This window comes from Monodelphis domestica, chromosome 1 (genome assembly GCF_027887165.1).
Source record: "Monodelphis domestica isolate mMonDom1 chromosome 1, mMonDom1.pri, whole genome shotgun sequence".
Lineage (NCBI taxonomy): Eukaryota > Metazoa > Chordata > Mammalia > Didelphimorphia > Didelphidae > Monodelphis > Monodelphis domestica.
The window spans coordinates 180,922,869-180,937,428 of record NC_077227.1 but is presented as its reverse complement, the minus strand read 5'-3'; the positions used below and the strand labels follow the sequence as shown (position 1 = coordinate 180,937,428).

Sequence of the window (14,560 nt, the reverse complement as noted above, 5' to 3'; positions counted from 1 at the left end):
AGACTGCAGTTACCAGAAGAGTATTCTATATAAGATAAACATGTTGGGATGAAATAATCTCATCGTAGTATGGAGTTCAATGAATTTCCCTGTAGTCAGGAAAGTCTAAATGATTAATTGCTTGAAGCGCAATGCATTGGTTGATTGATTGATGGAGAAAAAAGATAAAGAAAATAATTATCTCTCCAATTTAAATGATATACAAGTTCCTAGTTTATGAATGAAATGATCTTCACTTTTTTGGACTTAGTTTTCTTACCTGTAAAATGAAGGAATTGCCACAGAAAACCTTAAAGGCTCTTCTCATTTAAATCCTATGATCCTGTAGTATTTCCATATCCCAAGGTTTCAGTGTTTATGTGTGCCTCTCCTTTTCTTCTGCATAACCCTTTTTTTCCCTAATAATATTATATTTCCCCTTCTGGCTTTTTATCCTTTGCTCAAAATCTAGGGATATCATGGAGGGCATTGACACATTCAGGACAAAATAAAGGGAAGTACTGTTAAAGCAGTTGCTAATAAACACTACTGCAAGATATATTACAGACTGAGAACAATATCAGGACAGGTTCAGATAAATTCATAGATAAAATTCATGAACTATAGAGATGCATAATGAGTTCTTAGGAGAAATCAGATAATTTTGAAGTATGTTTTTGAAATTTTGGGTTGATATCATGGAGGACAATCATGTCATTTCTTTCTTCAAAAAAGTTTCAATGGCATTAATTTTTTAAAAAATTGCTTTTATTGCTAAATATTTCAGCAAACTGAGTTCCCCCAATAAAGAAAAAAAAAGTTCAGTAAAAATGTCTACATCTGATAGAATAGACAACATTTTGCACTTATTGTCCCCCATTTTTCTGCTGAAAGAAGGGATGAGGTATTGATGATGATGATGATGATAAGTAGGATTTATACAATAATGTAAGATTTACAAAATGCTTTACAAATATCACATTTTATTCTTACAAGAAGTCTGGGAGGCATTATTCCTCTTTTTACATATGATGAAAGTAAAGCAGTGAGAGTAACTGGTCTTGCCCAAGATCACACAGCTAGTAAAGTGTCAGTCCAAATTTTACCTCAGGTCTTCTTGACTTCAGGCACTATGGCAATGCCTATCAGCATTTCATCATTCACTTTCTGGGACCCAGACTATTACCAAGAATTCTTTCCGCAGCATTCCTGATATATGGGGTTTTCTTAGCAAAGATATCAGAGACATTTGCCATTTCCCTCTCCAGTTAATTTCACAGATGAGAAAACTGAAGCAAACAGGGTTAGAATCCTTGACCAGTATCATACAGCTATTAAGTGTCTAAGGCAGGATCTGAACTCAAGTCTTTTCCATTCCAAATCCAATGTTTTATCTACTGTGCCACCATTTCTCTTGTGTAAATTCTTTTATGAAATGTGATATAGCCTTTTCATAGCCAACACTGGCTTCTTTACTGTACTTTGGATGAACTTCAACTAAAATTCTGAGATTGTAACATTAGGGAATGTATAGCTATACTAATTACTAGAAGAATATAGATGTATCTTTGCGTCAGCTTGGAGTAATTAAAAGAACGCTGTAATTGCTCAAACACAATCCAGACTGCTTTTCTCCTTTATTTAGTTCCAACCTCACCTCAAATTTTTTACAGATCTCTTTTAGGAGGTTCTGTGATATTCTAGAACTTAAGAACAACATCATTTACAAATAAGAAAATCTGTAGGAATTTACTTCCTTTGAATTGTATATACTGACTTCTTCCTCATCTCTCCCATGATTATGTCTTTCCCATCCTTAAACAGCCCTCACTTGATTCAGTTTTCCTCCCTGTCCCACATCCCCAAACCAGTTATCCTCTATCTTTCCTCTCTTTATGAATTAAGTTCCTTGAGACAATTGTCTACATCAGGCATCTCCTCTTTCTTTCCCCTCACTCTCTTGTAAAACTTCTGTAATCTGGCTTCCAAGAAATGAAAATGCCTTCTCCAAAATTACAAATGATTTATTACTGGAAACATTGAATAGCCTTTTCCTCAATCTTGATTCTTCGTTACTTCTCTGCCTCAATTTGATACTTTTGGCCACTTCCTTCTAAATATTCTCTTTTCTCTAGTCTTGCATGGCACTAGGCTCTCCTGATTCTCTATCTCTGCAACTACTCTTCAGTTGGCTTTGCTTGTTCTTCATCCATATCATGCTCACAAAATATGAGAATCTCCCAAGGTTCTTGTTCTTCTTTTTAAACCTTTATCTTTCATCTTAGAATCAACACTTTTATGTTGATTCGAAGGCAGAAGAGTGGTAAGGGCTAGGCAATGGGGGTTAAGTGATTTGCCCAGGATCACACAACTAGGAAATATTTGAGGTCAGATTTGAACCCAAGATCTCCTGTCCCTGGGCCTGGCTCTCTATCCACTGAGCTACCTAGCTGCCCACTCTAAGGATCTCAATTGAACCTCTTCTCTTCTCCTATATTATTTCATTTGATGATCTCATCTACACCATTGGATTCATTCATTTCTATACAAAAGATTCCCAGATCCATGTATATATAGCAATCGTTTCTTTGGTGAATTATAGGTATGCATCTCCAAATACCTCTGGATAATTTAACTGGCAGATATTTCAAAATCATCATTTTTAAAAACAGAATTTATTAACTTTTTTTCTTAAAATCTCCCCAATAAAGCTTCCCTATTACTACTGAGGATAGCACTAATCTCTCAGACAAATCAGGTTTATAATCCAGCTGGTACCCTCAACAATTAACTCCAATTTACTCCATGAAACCAATCCATTGCCAAAGACTGTCATTTGCACCATCTTTCATCAATGTCCCCTGCTTCTCATTCATACAAGACCCCAAGGCAGGTCCTCATCACCCTGTATCTGTTCTATTTCTAACATTTCTAACTGTTCTTAAACTTTCCCTGTTCCATCTTCTGAGGCAGTCTTTTAAAATGTAAAGTTGACTACATGACTGACTGACCACTGATCTCCACTGGCTCCCTATTACCTCCCATTGATCAAATATAAAGTCTTTTATCTAGCATTTAGCTATTTGGCTCCTTAATATTGTTTGCAGCTTTCTTACCACTTATTTCCTTTCTGGCACTGAATGTCAAGCTATACTCACCTTTCTGCAGTTTACTAACCATGATGCTCCATATTCTGGCTCTGGGACTTTGTAGTAGTGGTACCCATTCCTGGAACACCTTTCCTCATCAGTCTCACCTCTCAGTTTCTCTGGATTTTTTCAAGACTCAGCACAAATCTTATTTCCCACAGGGGTCCTCCTCAGGTAGACTCCTTCCTACTGAGAAAGCTGCTCAAAGTATCTCCCTTCAAAGCACCTTCTGTGTATATCTTCAATGTACCTACTTATGCAATATTGTCTTTTCCACTCTAATGCATACTCCTTATGGGCAGGTACTGCTTCTTTGCCTTTCTTATATCCCTAACACTTAATATTGTGCCTGGAATATAGTTAGTGTTTAATAAATACTTGTTGATTGATTATTCACGAGTTCTCCATAATAGTGAACACCTCTGACAAGTATAAATTTTCCTGTTTTCGGCCTGACTTGGTATAATCAGAGGCTGCCAGAAAAACATTATCTAGTTGTTACATCTTTTAAGAAATCTTATATAATTTTGACATATGCATGAGGATAATTGAATGAATGAATAAAAAACCATTTATTAAGCACTCTCGATTTGTGAAGCCCCATGCTACTTGTAAGGGATACTAATTGGATTTAAGACAGTCTCTGCTCTCAGGAAGCTCACATTCTAATAGGGAAGACATAGCTATATCTATATCTAGTCTATATCTATATTCTATGTCTATATCTATTCTATTTCTATGTCTATTCTACATCTATATCTATATATATATGAAGACATTCATATATACATACACATATGTCTTTAGGTGTATGTATATGTATATATGTGTGTATATATATATATGTGTGTGTGTGTGTGTGTGTGTGTGTGTGTGTGTGTGTGTGTGTGTGTGTTTATCTGCACGGTGGGTTGAAAGGGCCAGGAATCATGAGAATTCAGTGGCAGAGGTTTGGTGGGTCCAGGGATTCTCACGTTGGAAGAGAAAACCTTTAAGGTAGCATTTTGCTCTTTGAATTGACTAATGAATAAACTTAAAAAAAAGGAAACAAACCTCTTACCTTCTCTCTTAAAATGGATATTAAGTACTGGTTACAAGGTAGAAAAGAAGGGCTAGGCAAGCAACACCATCAGGGTGACATAGCTAGGAAGTATCTGTGGCCACATTTGAACCCAGAACCTCTTCTCTCTAGGTGTGGCTCTCTATCCATGAACCACCTAGCTGCCCCTAAAGATGCACTTATTAAGTGCGTACTCTATGCCAAGTTCTGGGCTTAGCCTTTTATTTTTATTTTTATTGTCAGTGAACATCAGGCACAAGAACATCTTGAATTCTCTACATCTTTTAGGCAGAAAGAATATTGATTTTGAAAAGATAGGAAAATGGGCTTCAGAGAGAAATTTTTTTGGGGGGTGGGGGAGCAGGGGTGAGAGTCATTCAATGCACTGTGCATTTTTCCAAAATCAATCCTGACTATTCTCCAACACTGTTCAGTTCTCAGGCCAGCTCCTAGTCTATCTGTTATCTGACACTGAGTACAACTCTGAGGAAATTAGCATTTCTGATTATGGTTATGGATTCTAGAATCCAAAACAAGCTCTTTTGTCATAACTTTCTGTGATCTTTATGGAATTTGTTTTTCAGTCCTGTCTGACTCTTTGTGACCTCAGTTGGGGTTTTCTTGGCAAAGGGAGTGGTTGGCCATTTCCTTCTCCAGCTCATTTTACAGATAAGAAAACTGAAGCAAACAAGGTTAAATGACTTAGTAAGTGTCTGGGGTTGGATTTGAACTCAGGAAGAGGAGTCTTCATGACTCCAGGTTCAGCACTCAATCTACTGGGTCCCCTAGCTATCTCTTTATGGAATAGTGTGGTTAAAATGCTAAAGCAGGATGAAGGCATCTGTTCTCATGACAGTGATAATTCTCTTTCAAAAGCATAAACAGGTCACTGCCATTTTTTTATGGGCTCATAAGACAGAAGAGGAAGAAAGTTCTTTGCAGGGTAGAAAACTTACTACAATCAAAATAGGACCAACCACTTTAGGAAAACATTCTTTTTTATCAAAAGATCAACAATCCTAACATAGTCTACTTCCCAGCTTCTCTTCTTTCTTTCAAAATCATCCATATTACACAGCTACCCACTTTGACGTTCAATAACACTAGGCTAACACTGACAATGAGCATTAATTCAGCAGGGTTAAGGGAGAGTATGCAAATAGGCTATATTATTCTCTAATAATATTTTATATCACATTTAGTCATATATTCATTAATCTTTTTATAATAATTTATGTAGTGACTTGTGATAACTACCATTTAAAACCTTAGGTAGAAATAATTATTATTCTGTATCAGCTTCATCCAGGAAAACGTCTCAGCAAAATGGCTAAACCGGAAGCCTCGATACCCGCCAAGCAGAAGAATGGGAGGGTAAGAACACGTGGTTCCCATGGCTACCAGGGAGGCTGAGACAGCGGCTTGGAGCCCATCAAGCAGCCCCGCCTACCTCCGCTAGTCCTAACTTATGTCTTGTCACTGTACCTCTGTGACTGGCAGAGAGACAGGCTGAGAACATTGTGCAACTCTGCCGCACTCAAATCCAATTTGCTTGCAAGGTAAGACATCACCTGGTGATGTCACCCATCCTTTTCAAAAAAGGAAGACTAAATATAACACTGTGGCAGCTACGGGGAGCCGTGAACAAAGCAATTGGCTTAGACCCAAGGGAAACCTGAGTTCAAGTTTAACCTTGGACACTTTCGAGTCACGTGATCCTGAGTGAATCACTTACTTCCTGCCTGCCGTAGTTGTAGTTTCTTCCTCTGTAAGATGGAAATCATTATACCAACTACCTCCCAGGACTGCGGTGAGGATCACGTAAGAGTATAATTGTAAAGCATTTAGTAAGCATTACATAAATGTTATGTAAAGGGAGGAGTAATATCTTTGGTATGGAGGGCTTGTCGTGCCCTCCTAGGGCAGCTCTCCAGCCTCTGACCCTCACCTGACACCCAGCTCTCACTTGTGGCTCCTAGTAGCTGCTAGCATGCGGCAGCGGCCACACCCTGGGCAACAGCTTCGACAGGCCGGCTAAACCTTGTGAGGGTAGCCATTGGGTCGTCGACCCCTGGTGAACCAGGGCTTTGCTCACCCAGCATGTGAAGACTGCTTTGGCTGAACAGACGGAAGAAACCAATAAGAAGGTTCAACGGCTGAGATGGCAACGCAGCAAAGCACTGTGGCGTGCTTAGGGTGTGATGGAGCACAAAAGACAACACGGCCATCCAATGCAGCTGAGGAAGTCTCCAGGTGTAATGACTTTTCGTGCCACTGGACCCAGGCTTCCAATGCCGAGAGAGGGGGACTGTCTCTGTGCATCGGCTTTTCCACTTAAATCTTCATGCACAAGTGTCTTTGTGCACAAAAACACACAAAGACAATAGTCATCCTCGGTTACCGAGAGACTACTACTACTACTACATCAAGAAAAAATATTTTTTAGGGGCAGCTGGGTAGCTCATTGGATTGAGAGCCAAGCCTAGAGATGGGAGGTCCAAGGTTCAAATCTGGTCTCAGAGACTTCCCAGCTGTGTGACCCTGGGCAAGTCACTTAACCTCCATTGCCTAGCCCTTACCACTCTTCTGCCTTGGAGCCAATACACAGTATATATTCCAAGACAGAAGGTAAGGGTTTAAAAAATATATATGTATATATATATATATGTATATATATATATATACACACATATATATATTTTTAACTAGCACTTGCTTCTGGTAGGGGGGAAAGCCAAGTACATTATAGTTTATTACAACAATGGTAAGGAACTTGTAAGAGAAGTAAAAATTGTAAAGGATCTAAGGAAGTTATAAAGCAAAACTGAAAATTGTTCCTCCCTGCCACTGGGTTCCACTTAGGATAAAAATGCTACAGTCTGATATTTGCATGTGTACAAGAGAATCATAGCCTCTTTACCCTAATTGCAGTTCTAGATCAACCAGTGATTTGCTTTGAAAAGTTAGAGCAGGTTTCAACAAAAGAGTCAAAGGTCATCATTACATGTTGCTTTTGGAATTTCCATCCCTTTTCATCAAAAAGTAAAGAATGGAAGGATTAGCTTATCAACTCTGGATTTATTTTTCCTGATACAAGGATGAAATTCCCAAGTTCTAAGTGATAGATCCATAGATCCAATCATTGCAACCATCTTTATTCTAGATGCTGATACTTGTGGTTCAACCCATTTCATGCCTATCTGCACAATTGATTGTGACATCCAAAATGAGTAGATGAACTCTGTCATGGTCTAGTCCATCACAAATATTGGAAGACAGTTTAAGGCCTTCCTTACATGCAGTAACTAACTTTATTGTGATATTATTAATCCTTAATTAATGAATGAAGAACTGTCTTCTTGAAGAAACATCAGTAATGAGTCAGTCAATGTATACCAATCTCTTCCAGTCATTAATGATCAGGACTGAAGTATGATTAGCACAATGCCTGGCACATAGTAGGCACACTATAAATGTTTGTTCCCTCTCTTTCTTCCCTAATAAGGAGATTATATTTTATAGGAGGGAGTATACCACAGATAAAACAATTTATGTATACGCATTGTTATACATTCACATATGATTACATACATACATAATTTGAGTACTAGGAAGAGAATGCTAGGGCAGCTAGGTAGAACACTGTGTATAAGTGGAATTTTGAACTCTTGGATTTAATCTCCCAGCATTCTTTCCTCTTCCCAAAGTTCCCTTTTCCCTTTCACAATACAGAAAAATTCATCTGGTATATATTTGAGGAAGGTAAGAATTCACCAATTAAAGAATTGTTAGATTCTACTTATTAATATAAATTCCATGAATTGTTCAAGTCCATTGAAATGCTTGTTGCATTCAAACTCAGCAGGTATCTATTTCATAATCCCATCTGGACCTAAGTCATAGGGCAGTGGGAGCTACAATGGTCCAGTGAAATAAGTTTCTTTCCAATAATTCTATTGTATGTAAGCCAAAGTCTCTAATATGTGGTTCTAAGGTTGGGATCACATAAACCCCGGCAATGAGAGTTAATTCAATGTCATATAGCCCTAGACTTTTCAATTTCTAGGTATCCTCATTCTATATCAGCAATCCAGAAAGCCTGGAGAGGCCAGAAACAATCCCATGTATTCTCCTGCAAAGCTAGGAATTGTTCCTACATTTTGAAGGCTAGCAGACAACTCTGAGGTAAATATTCCAATCCAATCTAATCCAAGTCTAAAGAGCATTTATTAAGCCCTCAGGGAGCTTACATTCCCCTGATGGAAAACCTGTATCCAAATAAGTATAAAACATGGACAAAACAATACTGAATAGTTTCCAAAGTACTGGAACTAGTGGCTGTTTGGGAGCTCTCCTCATTAGGGCAAGCTTTCTTCTTTCCTTCGGAGTTTACCTCTAGGGAGACAATATGGCAAGACATAGGAGAGAAGAGATTTCATTAACCTACATACACAAGGAGAGTTTCTTTCTGGGTGGGGTGGAGGAGCAGAGAATCGATCAACCAGAATGATGTTAGAAAATGGTGCATTGGTAGATGTGGAACCTAACTAGGGATATTTAGGTCTGTGGTAGATAGTATTATTTGTCTCTCACCAATGCTTTTCAGAATCTCTTCGACAACCAATACACGTTTCGTCATTTTCCCAGCTCATTTCACTTTTAAAAAAAGTGACAACCTCGACAATGATGCAGAGCTCACTGGGACCCCTAAAGACCCCCTCCCCTTTATATTTACATGGTAGGCATTCCCCCATTACCCAGCAGGACTCAAATGCATTGGCAGGCAGTTGTTAAACCTTCTCTAGGCTCTAGGGTTTAGATAGAATACTTTTCCTTAGTATCTTTTTGAGAAAAAACACAATAGCACGGTAACCATCGCAGGAAATAAATCTAGCATCTTGACAATTTAACAATAGTATATAAACTGTATCATTTGGTAATTCAGATTTAGTTTTCCTTTCTTGGACCTTAGCTGATTTTTCATGTTAAAAACATCAGTGTAATGTATAATGGCAACTCACTTTGAGACACTTCACATTCTTCTTCATGTGTCTTCTGTTCCATCAAAACTGAATGGTGTTGGGGCAGCTAAGTGGCTCAATAGATAGAGAGCCAGGCGTAAAGATGGTGGGTCCTGGGTTCAAATTTGAGCACACATACTTTCCAGCTGTGTGACTTTGGGCAAGTCACTTAACTCCCATTGCTAGCCCTTATACTCTTCTATGATGGAATCAATACTTAGTGTTGATTCTAAGACACTAGGTAAGAGTTAAAAAAAAAATAACCCACTGAATGGTATTGCGAGTTTCTTATATGTCAATATTTAACAGAGATAACCGTAAAGACAGAAATTAACTGAAAACATTTTTTAGCCTTATTTTGGAGCCTTGGAAAGAAATTTGGCAAGGTAATGCTGACCAAGTTAGTATTTTTAGAAACGTAAACCAAATAGAGCAAAACCACCGAGCTAGGTGAAATAAGACTGTGAGGATATGAAATTAGAGCTTGATTCCTGGAAACCTTAGGTCTTGAGAAAAAAAAAAATCTATAGACTAATTTGTTTACTGCAGTGGTGAATATTTCAAATACATCAAGACAAAACAGTATATCAAAAACATGAAGTCTAATTTCTCACTCGAGGAAAAGAATTGATTCCGTTTTTCTTTGGACTTGGACTTGCCGTTTTTCTTTATCACTCCATCTAAAGGTTTAATTGTAGTCTATGTTTCTTTGATGAGGACCAGGGGTTTTATTAGGCAGAGTCCCAGGTGTACTATCAAATATGCTATTAGATATGCTTTGACTAAGAATGCAAGAAGGCAGAACCAGAACAATTGTAGGATTTCAGATAATTCTTGTTACAAGGGAGGCAATTTACCAGCAATTTTTGTGGTCAAGAAAGCATGATGGGAAGTGATTGAAAGAATTTTTTTAAGGGAATGCAATAAGTGTGAAACTTGGGCTCTCCAGACAAAGATTCAGAACCACCTTCCGACTTTAGAATTTGATCATTGCTTGACTACTAAACAAAAATGATGTATAATAGAGGTCAGAGGTTTTTAGAACAGTGATTCTATGACCTAGGTCCAATAAAACTAGATCTCAATTAGTGGGAAAGAATTCAGGGAAGTGGTCACATTACTCAAATGACCCCATATGAAAGTATAATGATATTTAAAATATACTAATTGGTTCTAAACCAATAAATATTCAGTGTGAATTGAAATAATTCAACTGCTTTACAGAATTTATTTGAAGTAATTGGGACCTAGTTTACCTTTGTTCTTCCATGGAAAGGATTAGCTTCTTGTGGTGAATATTCTACAGTATGAGCACTGCTTAGGTGATATTTCTACCTCTGTTCATTTTTTCATTTTGTGCCAGAATTAACACCTCTCCCCTATGCTGGTGACCCTTCACAACACTGTCCTTATGATACAAATATTGTCATTATACTTGAAGCCAGCTAGATTTGATATAAATGTTACTTGCAGCTTTCATTTTAATGAAAGCCCATTTTTCATCTTTATTATATGCCTTTGTTAAAAATCTCTTCTGGCCCTAAGATCTTAACTTATTCTTTCAAGAATTTCCTTTGAGGGTCGGCCCACTGTTTCAATTGAGTTATTTTGATGATAAGGTTTCCTTTAAGATGATTATTTGTTTAAAGTTCAAACTAATAAAAATAACTTATCCCATTAAAAGTATTCTTGGGAGCAGAAGAGCATTTTAGGAAGTTAATTGCTCATGTTACTAGTCATCCATGAAGCATATGCTGAAAATGCACTAAAGGGTTCCAGAATGTCTCTTGAAGTCATAAATCTTTTACAGGTACAATTATGTGGGAGCAGAAATAGGAAAGAGCACATCCAACATCTGGAGTCAGATGGGTTTACTGAAGTAAAATTACAAAATTAAATTTAGATGAACTTAATTAAAAAAGAGGGGGATCTAATTTAATATGGACATTCATCAAGCCCTTATTGAAGTCTCCTCTTGCCTCCAGAAAATACAATAAAGTATGAATACAAAAGTTGGATAAAGGCTGAAATGAAGTGTGAAGGGATGACCAAAGAAATTTAGTCAGGAAGAACACGCTCCCTCCTTCTCTCCTATTTTAGTGACACAGAATACCTGATTATTGTTTTTTAATTAGCAACAATAAAGAAATCAAGCTTGGAACCCTATCTGTCTCTTCTTTATGGAGATGCATTGTATGTATTTTGTCACTTAAGCAGGAGGAATTTTAGGTTTGGTTTCCATTCAGTTAAACTAGTTAAAGAGAGCAATACAACTGCTTATGTTTCAAATAGTAGTAGATATGATATTAAACAAACTTAATGTATTAAGAAGCTTTAAAGTGCTGAATTTGAAATCAGGAAAACATGAGTTCAAAATGTTCGACTTGTAGTTAGAAAGAGTTATATCTCAATCCCCTATCTGATACTCTGACATTTCTGTGACTGTGGGCAAGTCATTTCTCCCAAATGAGTATAATTTTTTTTTCTCAGTGAAAATATCTGCCTAGTGGCATGCTATGAGGCTCAAATGAGATGACATATAAAAGTTCTATATAAAAGTCAATTATACTTGCCAATGGATTTCGGTTTTCCTTAATTGAGAAATAGCAAAAAAAAAAAATGGGCCTTTTAACCTTGCAATTTGGTTCATTACAGTTAGTCCAAGAGTAATGAAAACTTCAATGAAACCAGTATATGTTCTAGCAAATCCAAACAGAATCAAACCCATGAGTCCATGATGCAGAGATGAATGTCTTGAGATAGAATAACATTTGAATTAATTTAATGATGATGTGAAAACTACTGTTTCTATTGTGGTGAATTATTATTATTTTGTCAGCCAGACTGGTTGACTGATTCCTATGGTGAAATGATAGGGAAAATATTCAATATGTTAATATATTAAGTTTTAAATATCACAAACTTATTTACTAAAATTTTGCTGCCTGTTTAACCAACCTCAGTTTTATCATCTCTATGAGTGAATTGGATTAATTGACCTTTATGGTTTCATCAGCACTAAATCATATCAGTTTTTAATCTCTAGAGATTTGTTTCTCAAACTTACTTTTCCTTAATCTACTGTTTTTAGGAGTATATCAATAGAAGGGCTGTACTTGGGGCAATTTCCTTCCTTATTTGCCTTTATTCAGCTTCAGAACATCTCCAATCCCTGCTACTAGGGTCTCCTGGGCAATAAAGCCCTCTATATTAATTTCATTCCCATCTCCGCAGTCACTCTTCAGAGATTCAAGCAGAAGAGACTTTTCCATTCCATGTCTACATGCCCTCTGTGAGGCTAATACTCATTTGTAGAATGTGAATGGGGTGGGTATATAGGAATCTGCTTGACTAGGCAGATTGACCAAACAGGAAACTTAAGTCATCTGTTAGCAGGCAAAGTAGAATCAGAAGTCAAGTGTACTGTAGTGAATAAAATAGGTGAGATAAGCCAAGAGAGTACTCAGGTCTCTTGAGGGCCAATTGTTAAAATTTTAATGTGAGTATTTATACCTTGGAAATCATCAAACACCACAAATCAGGACTTGATTTAATGTTTTGTTGAAGGTCTAGACTTAAGAAAAAAATAGAAAAACTCTTATGCAGATTAAACTTAAAAGCAAGTCACAGGATGTATATTTGTTTTTTAGACATTGATCAGCAAGGGTTCTCTCTAAAAACAGGGAAGATTTCTATGTAGAAAATAAAAGTCTAAAATCAATTTAGAGTAGCAACAAAGAAATGTCAAATAGGGGATGAAATTATTTTGTCTAATGAGACAAGAATATTCATACTTTTATAGCCAGGAAAGATCATAAGAAATCATCTAATCCAATGGCCTCATTTTACACGTAGCAGAAATGATCAGGGGCCATCTTGGTTTGCTGGATAGAGGCACTTCTCATGTAGATCAACATGTAATCTACTTCCATATTGAGGGGCATGTACCTTGCCAGGATAATACAAGGTAATCTGGGTTTGTACCCAAACTAGTCAATTCAATCAGGAATTCCCTGTGTCATCCTCAGAAAGAGCATATCTCACAGCAAAGAGCTACAGGGGTATATCCAGATCCATGAGACATACACCAGTTCATAAAAGCCAGTGTTTCTTGATCATTCCTACTATATGCAGTTGAGAAAGGTGGAGCCCAGACAGGTGAGTATCAAGACTAGAATTCATGTATTTCTGACTAAAAATCTAGTCCTCTTTTCTCATTGGTTCTTTTGTTTCATAAAGCTTTAAGAGAGGCTGGGATGGGGAAAGAATGATTTAATATAATTGATATGATAAGGTAATGTATACTTTCTCTTTTTTAAAAAAAATCTTACCTTCCATCTTAGAATCAATATTGTGTATTGGTTCCAAGGCAGAAGAATAATTGGGATAAATTGACTTGCCCAGGATCATATAGCTAGGAAGACACCCCAAAAGGAAGTTAAGAAGGGTGGTGAGTGGGGAAGAGAATAAGGCATCTGACTTCGGGACATTGTAGAGTCCACTTCAAAGAGGTCACCTAGTAGGAAAATGTATACATTTCCCAGAGGACTCAGCCAGAATCTTTATATGGCTCTTAGTCCTTTTGCCTTATTTTATACAATAGTTTATGTTGATAGCTTCCTGACTACAAGCTCAGTTCTATCCAGTATGCCATGCTTCCTTCCTCCTGAAGGGAATGGAATCAATATTGACGTCCAAATGAGATCATTCTGAATACAGAATCAACCTTGGGAGCCTGAAATATCCATGTTAGGTGAACAGGCACACATCTGGTTCATTTTCATTAACACTATCTCCAGTCCCTATGTATGTGTAGAAAGGAGAAGGAAATGGTAGAATGGAGAAAGAGAGGCGGATCTTTTTAGAATAGCCATTTGTTTGGTTTATCAGTCCATTCTTTGTCATACTCACTAATAATATGGCACCAGAAGAGGAAAATTAGTTAAGAACCCATCTAAATGACCACATTCAGCCAGGGTACATGACAACTTACAGTCCTCATTAAATTGTTTGAGGGTATCTTCCAGAGCTTGTGGTCACTGGCCACAAAGTTGGACAGAAGCTTTATTTCTGACAGTTGCTGGGCCTGAGGCTCTAGGACTTTCCTGTTGGAAACCTCACTTAAGAGAAACAACTTGGCTTGAAGATGCTCTTGTTAAAATTTGAGGAAATGTTTAAATCCTGGATGAGAAATTGAACTGAACTTAACCTCTTTCTGACTCCATTTTACCAACTATAAAAGAGATAATAGCTCCTGCCATTCAATGCTGGGGTGAGGATAAAATAAAATATTTATAAAGTACTTATCACAGTTCCTGGCACATAGTAGGTGCTTAAATATTTGTGTGATT

At 37.2% G+C, this 14,560-nt stretch overlaps 1 protein-coding gene across 4 annotated transcripts in view; it reads right to left on the bottom strand.

Moving 5' to 3' along the window:
* The window catches only part of SEMA6D (semaphorin 6D), a 908,057-nt gene that overhangs the window by 549,112 nt on the left and 344,385 nt on the right, over positions 1-14,560 (bottom strand). The window lies entirely within an intron of this gene.